The sequence below is a fragment of the Triticum urartu genome, chromosome 2A (genome assembly GCF_056163025.1).
Source record: "Triticum urartu cultivar PI428250 chromosome 2A, HENAU_Tu73, whole genome shotgun sequence".
Taxonomy (NCBI): domain Eukaryota; kingdom Viridiplantae; phylum Streptophyta; class Magnoliopsida; order Poales; family Poaceae; genus Triticum; species Triticum urartu.
Window position 1 is genome coordinate 762177134 of NC_141874.1, and position 9998 is coordinate 762187131.

Sequence of the window (9998 nt, forward strand, 5' to 3'; positions counted from 1 at the left end):
GCTCCTCGATTCTTTCGAACTGTTCTTCATCTTCGGTCATCGGTCTTGAAAACTGGTTCAACAAATCTTCTCATCCTCGATCTTGAGGATCGCCGAAGTGAATCCAAAGAGTTTACAAGTCGGGTATCCGAGGAGCCCCTTTAAGTCCTCGGCCTGTATCAATGCCTTGTTATTTTTATGCCACACCTTGGGTTTGAAATTGTTCCCATGCGGCAGTGTCCTCTTGCATCCGAGCTCCAATGTCGGACTGTATTCAAGGTATCTTTTGCAGCCGTGCACCAACGCCGGACTGCTTCCGAGCTCCAATGCCGGGATGTATCCGACCTCCAACGCCGGACTGTACCCGAGGTGTCATACATTACCTCGGTCTTGAAAAAGTTAAAAGGGTTCAACCGAGCTTAATGCCGGAGATGCCGAGGTCGCCATAATATATTAGCTTGATGTCGGATAAGTCCCAGATGGTACCTATTGTTACCCGAAGATGTGTTTGCCCATAGTTTGGTCAAGTCGAACACTGAGCACTTTGAATTTTCTGTATTGAATAGGCAATGCAGTATCCCCCGAGACACTGGTCAGGTGACAACACCAGATCAGGGGATCGATGTGCCCCTTTAATATTGGTAAATGATAAGCCCGAAGCCCAGTAGCCCCCGAGCCTTAATGTGGGCACGAGTGGCCGAATTAAGGATTGATGTCCGGAATAAAATCGCAAATTATGTGTAATGATTCTATGTATCCAAGTACTCTACATCATTAATACTCAGATCCGCACTGTACAAAACTTTGTTGACCGACCATCAGCTTCAACCTCCTCGGCCAGTAGCCGGGGAGTGTTTGTCCCACTTTATAAAGCCTTTATGAGGGCAAATATTTATGAAAAACAAGGCAATCAGGCCATACGATTTTATAAACAAAGGTATGCGGAGAGAATGTTATATTAGTATTTAATGTACGAAACATCTTCCAAAGAAAATAGTGCCGCTATCGGTTCCTTTCTTTGGGTTGTCATGCCGACCATGATCATGAAACCTCACCTCTGATCAATGAGGGAGAAAAATATTGAGGATTTAGTCTGGGGAAAGTTCCCGAACTATGTGATCTTTAGCGAACCTAAATTTTCACTTCCGCCATTGCCGATCAATTATATCATTTAAGATCGCTAGCTTTCGGCTTCACCCAGTCTGAGGTACTAACTCGGATGACCCGGTAGTAACAATCACAGAGGTGCTCCCTTCGGTACATCAAAACACATAAACTCATAATACTGATCATCACCGAACTTTAAGCGTGCAGACCCTACGGGTTTGAGAACTATGTAGACATGACCGAGACTCGTCTCCGGTCAATAACCAATAGCGGAACCTGGATGCTCATATTGGTTCCTACATATTCTACGAAGATCTTTATCGGTCAAACCGCATAACAACATACGTTGTTCCCTTTGTCATCGGTATGTTACTTGCCCGAGATTCGATCGTCGGTATCCTCATACCTAGTTCAATCTCGTTACCGGCAAGTCTCTTTACTCGTTCCGTAATTCATCATCCCGCAACTAACTCATTAGTCACAATGCTTGCAAGGCTTATAGTGATGTGTATTACCGAGAGGGCCCAGAGATACCTCTCCGACAATCGGAGTGACAAATCCTAATCTCGATCTATGCCAACTCAACAAGTACCATCAAAGACACCTGTAGAGCACCTTTAAAGCGATGACCATATCTGCAAGTGGGTAGAATCTCAAGGAGAAGCGGATTATAAACTTAGAGATGACTTCTTTCGCATCTAGAGGGACATTGCGACGAACATCATGAAAGAAGTCGTCGAAGAGAAGGGGATGTTCCACCACGACCCTATATCGCAAGCTGACATCCGGACTCTCATAGGCATGCAACGTGAGGACCTCACGCCATTCAAGAAGCTAGGGTGCATCCTTGATGATACGGAAGGATGGAAGTTCTAGTGATTTACGATGCCGATGATGATGATATGTGTCGGTTGAACTTGTATACTTTCTGTAGCGATAAAACTTTCTGATGTCCACGGTCCCTGCCGAACTTGCATAACGCTACTTTGCTAGTTTGGGTACGATGACTTGCGTACCTCTAGTTAATTAGTTTGTGTATGATGAAACTGCGTTGATTATTTATGTTTACTATATGTTGCATCTAGTTGCTAACCCTTTCTTTTTCGTGTTGCTCAACTATATTTTGTTGCGTGTGATTGTACATTCTCTTGATGAAGATGCATCTCTAACAGGTACCTAGATCCTGGATGGCGAAGAAGCAGTTCTATGTCGTGTACACAGGGAAGGTTCCGGGAGTGTACGACGAGTGGCACGAGTGTTAGGTGCAAGTGGAGCGGGTCTTGGGCGCCAGCCATAAAGGCTTTAAAAGCATACAAGAAGCAGAAAGCTAGTTACTTGAGGTTCACGCTAGCGTGAGAGAGGACTCATAACCGCCACCTCATGTATCTCTATTTCGAGATGATGACGAGAGACCACTTTGTGTTGGATGATGATTATGATAATAACATTGATTTGATGAGACTATTTGTATGTGTATGCTATGATTACATTTGTATGTGCATGATATGCTAGATATTATTGTATAAAGTCTGTACAAATACAAAAGAAATATGCAGGAAAAAAACAGAAACTAATAAAACTAGTAGTAGCGAGGGGAATGAAGTTAGCAGCAGCGTGCACTTAGTAGTAGCGCGGCTTATGGTAAAGCACTGCTGATATTACCAATAGCGCGTTTAGGAGAAGCCCGCTACTGCTACGCATATATAGCAGTAGCGCGGTTCAACACGCGCTATTGCTACAAGTTAGCTGTAGCGCCGTATCAGTAGCGCGGGACCCACGCTACTGATACACGTCAGACCCGCGCTACTGCTAGGTGTTTCCCTAATAGTGGGCGATGGCAGCGGCATACAACACCGGAGGCAAGTAGAGGAGGTGAGGCGCGGGGGAGTGAGAGAAATATGGAGAAATGAACTGCCGCTCAAATTTGAGCAAGAGAAGGAAAATTTGAGGCTAACTCTTCAAATTTTTGAGGATTTAAAGTTTTGGGGGAGAGTTAGCTAAGGGTTAACTCCTTAAAAGCAATTTTTTTATTTAATTATAGATTTTTAGGGAATGGTTAGGGATGCCATAAGCGTCTATATAAGTGTGCTTTCACTTGACATGCCATTATAATAATGACATATAATGTGTTTGACGGTTAGTCACTTATTAAGATATATTTCAATTTTAACTATGTCAATCATGATAGGTTAGCTAACTAATTGTATGGTTTTGTTTTTTTAGCTAGCTGAGGATACTATTTCTAATTTGATATGGAAAACCTCCAATCGACTTATTGACATTCATGTATGTAGAGAAGGTTGAGAAGAGCACCACCAGGCGCCTATAGAAGTAGATGTGAAACAAAGTATAACTGTTTGTAGCTCGATAGAAAAATGATTCAAGGACAAGCTCCTCGTAAACACATTCTACACTCTAGATTTCTCTACTTACTTGATTATACTGAATCAGGCGTGATAAATTGTTGTCACGATATTTTATAGACTTATTATTTCTAGATCTCTTTCAAGACGTTTTAGGTTACTAAGTATACAGCAAAACACACACAAATATAAACATCATTATTTATGCAAGTGTCACAAATTAATCAGGTGGATGCCTCGTTTTCTCCTCTCATATTTAAGTATTAGATTTAAAGATCATTTTAGATTATATTGTCTCCAAAAGTGAAATATAAATTTTGTTATAAAATAAGTTTCAAATGTAGCGCATGATTTTTGCAAAAAAAAATTGTGTGGTCAGTTATGCTAAGTGAATAAAATATACCAGATAATATTTTTGTTTGACAGAAAAATAACAAAAAGTATAAAATTTTATTATAAACATTAATTGGATCATACTTTATATTACCTATTTGGGGGTAAAATTATTTGGCAAAGACACCACGTTTAGGGAAATTACTGAACGCATCGAACACCGTTCGATTTAAATCGCACAAAGCAGTTCCCGAACAGTTTTTAGAAGGAAATAGTAAATCGAGGCATATTTACTTTTGTTGGGGAAAAAATTATTATGCTGAGAAAGATTTGATATCTGATTGATAACTTTAAGGTTTGGCCCAGTAAACAAACCCCCTATATCACATCTTTGTTTAAATAGAATAAGGATATTATTCTATTTCACCTGATCAAAATTGACAAGAATATATAAATGAAACTTAAATGTAACAGCGAGTGATCAGGGTCAAAGAAGTAAGCTATACTAGCGAGATATATCTACTTCAGAAATGGTCTCACTATAATTTTCTATTTGTGTGAGAACTTTACTTACGTTCTATTTTGTACTATGTACTTGATCTGTTTTGTTTCATCTTTTTAATGAATGAAAAATAGTAGACAATCTGGATTTGCAAGTTTTCGCATTAGAAAATGCAAAATTTTCAAACTACCATTTGTATCTATATGAACTTTTGATCTGAGAAAAAACTTATTGAAACATACTTTGATAATTTATATGTAAATGGCGTGACAATTTATGCACCATGAACATGATAACTTACGTACTATCACAATGATAATTTCATTTGAAAAAAAAAGTTATTGAAACATACCCCGATGACATCTATATGAATAGCATGGTAATTTATGCACCGCATACATGATAAATTACATACAAACACCATGGTAACTTGAACTGAGTCTAACTCAGATGGTTAGGTTCTATAATGAACTAAGTGTAACTCAGATGAATAGGTTCTTTGTGGTGGAACCAGCCCACTAGGGTTCAAGTCCTAGAGTTGGCGCTGGTGCTCACATTTTTCTGAATTTATTCCAGGCTTTTAGTGATGTTCTTTCAGTTATGGGAGACGTTCCCGTTGACTACGGAAGCACCTATGGTGACTTTGTCAATCTCAAGATGATGTTGTGACTTTGTCAATCTCCAGATGATGCGTCAGCTCAGTCTCTCGAATGTGCTCATATGAATAGGGTGTGTGTGCCTCCGTTCATACAGTTGAGTGTATGTGCGTATTTATGAGTGAATGTGTGTGTCCTATTTTTTAGAAAAACATCGCGGTAACTTTGACTCGAGAAAATAAATTTTGAAAACATACCCCGTAAATATTATGTAAGTAACATGATATAGCTCTCATAACTTACTATACCCCAGAATTTTGTTATTGAAAATATATCCCGATAACATCTATGTAAAAAAAGCATGGTAACTTCCGTACTATAAGGCTGGTATTACATACCCTCGGATGTGGTAACTTTTAACCCAAAAAACTCGTGTGAACATACCAACATGGGATCTATTTTCAAAAATCTTGTCGCAACGAATGGTGAAATCGAATTTGAATTAGATCGACGGTTTGAACAACAAAAGATTTTAATTTTTTTGAATAGAAGAATTTAGGGCGACAGCAGTTTTTGTCCTCTAGTCCATGCACGCATGTGCATCTGGAGAGAAGGTTGGGGAAATTATTTTTTCGCCACTGGTAACTTCGGTGTAAACACCATGCTAACATCCATACCACGGGCATGATAACTTACATAGTCTAGATGTGGTAACTTTGTATTTGAAAAAAGAAGTCATCGAAACATACCAACATGTGATCTAGTTTCGAAGATCCCCTTATGACGGATTTAATGTTGAAAACGGGATTCAAACTGCACCGGCGGTTTGAGTTACAAAATATTTTGAATTTTTAAATTTGGAGTGACTCTAGACTGGCATCATCATTTTTTTACAGGCATGTATGCATATATGTGCTAAAAGAAAGAAAGACCGAAGGGTGGAATGAAGCTAAAAGAAAAGAAAGAAGAGCCGCACGTAAGTGGAGGAGGTGTTTGGCACGTAAGTGGGTCGCTTGAAATACGTCCTCCACTAAATCCTCGTTGAGAATTGAAACACATACTTCACATTCATGCGATGCAAAGACCATGACTCCTGAGCTGGTAGTGCAATCAACAACCGAACTGACTCCATCCTTGCAACAGGAGCAAAAACCTCTTCAAAATCAATGATTTGTTCTTGTACATAGCCCTTGTCCACCGAACACTGGTAGAAAAAGGGCCTATAGTCCCGGTTCGTAAGGGCCTTTAGTCCCGGTTTCTGAACCGGGACTGAAGTGTCGGTACTAATGCCCCGACCCTTTAGTCCCGGTTCAATCCAGAACCGGGACTGATGGGTCTCCACGTGGACAGTGCGCAGAGACCAGGCAGGAGACCCTTTGGTCCCGGTTGGTGGCACCAACCGGGACCAATAGGCATCCACGCGTCAGCATTTCTGTGGCTGGGGTTTTTGTTTTTTTAAGGGGGGGGTGGTTTGGGGGTTTTGGGGGGTTAATTTAGGTGTTTCATATATTGTGTTAGCTAGCTATAATTAATAGAGAGAAGTGTTCTCTCTTATATCTGTGCTTGGTCGACGCTACGTACTATACATACGTATAGAGAGGACTAGACACACTAGCTAGATAGTAAGCAAATGAAGGAAACAGAAGATCGTCATGAACATATATGCATACAGAGAGAAGTGATATCGACCACCTCTCCTTCTCCGAGAGATTGGTCGAACAACAAGTTCTCGTATATCTATCTGACACTACCGGCTACATATATACAATAATTATCTCTTACAAATATAATCATACGGACTCAGGGTCCACATAGAATTCTCCGTCTTCAGGGATCACGTGGTCAAGAAAGAATGCCGCCAATTCCTCTTGAATTGCTCGCATGCGAGCTGGTGCTAGGAGTTCATCCCGCTTCCCAAACATCTAATTTAAAGAAGGGGGTCAATACATATATATATGAATGAATGGAACTCAACACAAATGATGGTAATAAAATAAAATTGTGAATGTTGTTATTTACGTACTTCATATTGTTCGTCAGTGTAGCCCCGCTCACAGGTCGTGTGGCGGATGGACTCGCAAACGTAGTATCCACAGAAATCATTCCCTTTTTCCTGCCACAACCACTTTACAAAAAATAGAGGTTAATCAAACTGATAAACAAGAATGCCAAATGGTATTGATGAAACTAGCGCTTGAATGACTAGTAGATGCGCTTAAAATGCTACTATAGTACTTACTTTCGGGTGTCTAAATTGCAGCTCCTTCGGCAGTCCCGGAGCTTTTCTGGTGAATTTTCTCCAAACCCTGCCGGACAAAGAAAACAATTACTTGATATATCAGGAAATGAACAAAGTTGCTGATATGGTGGATAATGATTGATTTAACTTACTTCTTGAGTATTTGAGTCATGTCTGCATAGTCCTGGGGATCTTTTCATCTTGAGTCTAAGACGGTTACTAGTCCCTGCTCAAGCTTAATCTCTAGGAGAATATAGTGGAAACTGCACACGCATGCATAACTCATCAATTACATTACTATAACCTTGACTAATATAAAAGGGAAACCGAATACGCACAAGACAGTAACACTCACTTGAAGTTGTAAGGAAAGAGTATTATATCTTTGTTTTCATTTATTACGAACGATCGTAGCAAGTTGGCCTCGGTAGCTGCGGCATGAAATTTAACCTGAGTTGCATCTATGAGATATGTGTTAATGAACCCAATATCACCGACTTGTCTTTTCTTCAATTCGGCGATCTTCAATCTGCATAATATAGTGAGGATGATTATAAATACATGCAATGAAAGAGCTAAGCTATATAGAGAAACTTAATGACAGAAGTAGTACTACTTACAGACAGTAGCAGTCGACCGTTGTTTTATCGAGGGCCAATTGATTGAAAAACTGATAGAACTCCTCAAATGGAACAGGCAACAGTTCAATTCCAACGAGGTCATGCTCCTTTTTAACTTTCACATACAAAGTACTCCTCCCCCCAGAGTCTCTGCAGATTTTCAAGTACCAATCATGCAATCTTCGCATCATCATTGATAGAGATCTTTCATCTTTGACGAGAGGCTTCCCGTACTCGTATCTTTGTATCTGCGCGTCCATGGGTTCATAATGTACTTCGTCGGGCAGGTAATCTGCAAGATTGCTATAACCGGGCACCATCCTCGGATCATTAGCGATGTTGTGGCTAGGCACCTTGAGCGGGGGGCACGATTGCTTCGCTTGTTCGCCGAGCTGGGCAATTTGTTTCGCAGCTCGTCGTTCTTTCAGCCTTTGATCACTGACAGTACTTCCCGACCGCTCCGCTTCGGCAAATTCCTTTCCAATAATGCGCTCATAGTTTCCTTTCGGCGGAGACCTCGGTGGTTTTGTCAGGGTAGCCAGAGTGCGCTTCACTTTCACCGGATCTACCTTCTCCTCCGGAGGTGGATGTCTCTTTGCTCTCAACCCTTGAAACCAGTCATCCACTTCGGTTCGCGCGATCTCGGCGTTCTCCTCCGTGGTCCTCTCATATGGTAGCTTATCTGGAGTCTTCAGAGAAGGACCGAATCTGTATGTCCTCCCGCCTCTGGTTGTACTGCTAGACGCCGACCGAGCAGACGGAGCGGTTGTCTTCTTTACTTGCTTACGAGGCGGAGGAGAAGGACTACGACGCGCCGGAGTAGGATAAACAGAGCCAACAGCCACCTTGACCTTCAAATTCATCCATTGCGTCATAAGGTGGCAATTTTGAGACTCCGTGATAGCATCCACGGGATAGCTGGCAGGAGCCGTCAAGGCATGCTCCGACTGAAGCAGCTCGGTGGAAGCCACGCTGCTTCTGCGCTGAGATGGCGGGGTAGCTTCGGGGGAGGCTTCGGCAGTACGTTTGCTGCGATTTGCTTCTCGTTCCTCTATCGCGTCTACCCTTGCTTGCAGCACCTGCATTTGGGTCTGCTGCACTTTTTTCCTCCTCTCATGGGATTTGTAACCGCCTGCGTCCGGAAACCCAACCTTCCACGGAATGGAGCCTGGCGTGCCTCGTGTCCGTCCAGGGTGCTCAGGATTCCCGAGGGCCATTGTGAGCTCGTCGTTCTCTCTGTCTGGAAAGAACGTCCCTTCCTGCGCTGCTTCGATATACTGCTTAAGCTTCCTGACTGGTATGTCCATTTGATCGTTCATCCAAATGCACTTCCCTGTTACAGGGTCCAAGGTTCCGCCAGCCCCGAAGAAGCAAGTCCGGCAACGGTCTGGCCAGTTAATTGTCTCTAGTTCGATCCCTTTATCAACCAGATCATTCTCAGTCTTGGACCACTTAGGCCGGGCTACGAGGTAGCCACCTGACCCCGTGTGATGGTGAAGCTTCTTCTTTGCAGCATTTTGCTTGTTTTTCGCCGACATCTTCTTACTCTTTTCCGATGTCTTGTGGGCCACAAATGTGGGCCAGTGATCTCTGATCTTCTCATATCTGCCCTTGAATTCTGGTGTCTCATTATTTTCGACAAACTTATTCAGCTCTTTCTTCCACCTCCTGAATAGTTCTGCCATCCTCTTAAGAGCAAAAGACTTGATTAATTTCTCTTTAACTGGGTTCTCTGGATTATCCTCTGGCGGTAGGGTGAAATTTGACTTCAGCTCAGTCCAAAGATCATTTTTTTGCATATCATTGACATAAGACACCTCAGGGTCTTCTGTAGCCGGCTTAAACCATTGCTGGATGCTTATCGGGATCTTGTCCCTAACCAGAACCCCGCACTGAGCAACAAATGTGCTCTTTGTCCGGAGGGGTTCAATCGGTTGGCCGTCGGGCGCGATTGCTATGATCTCAAACTTTTCATCCGAGCTCAACTTTTTCTTCGGGCCTCGTCTCTTTACCGAAGTTGTGCTCGATCCGGAGGGCTAGAAAAAAGAACAAAGACTTAATTAATATGTGTACATACCAAAACAATGAATGGATCAATCAGCTAGTCAGCACAGGCTTAACTAATATATATACCTGGCCGGACTCGGTTTGGTCACCGGAGCCGTCATCACGGTCTCCTTCTTGCACCGGCATTGGGTCACCGGAGCCGTCCTCATGTTCTTCTTCTTGCACCGGCATTAGGTCACCGTAGCCAGCTTG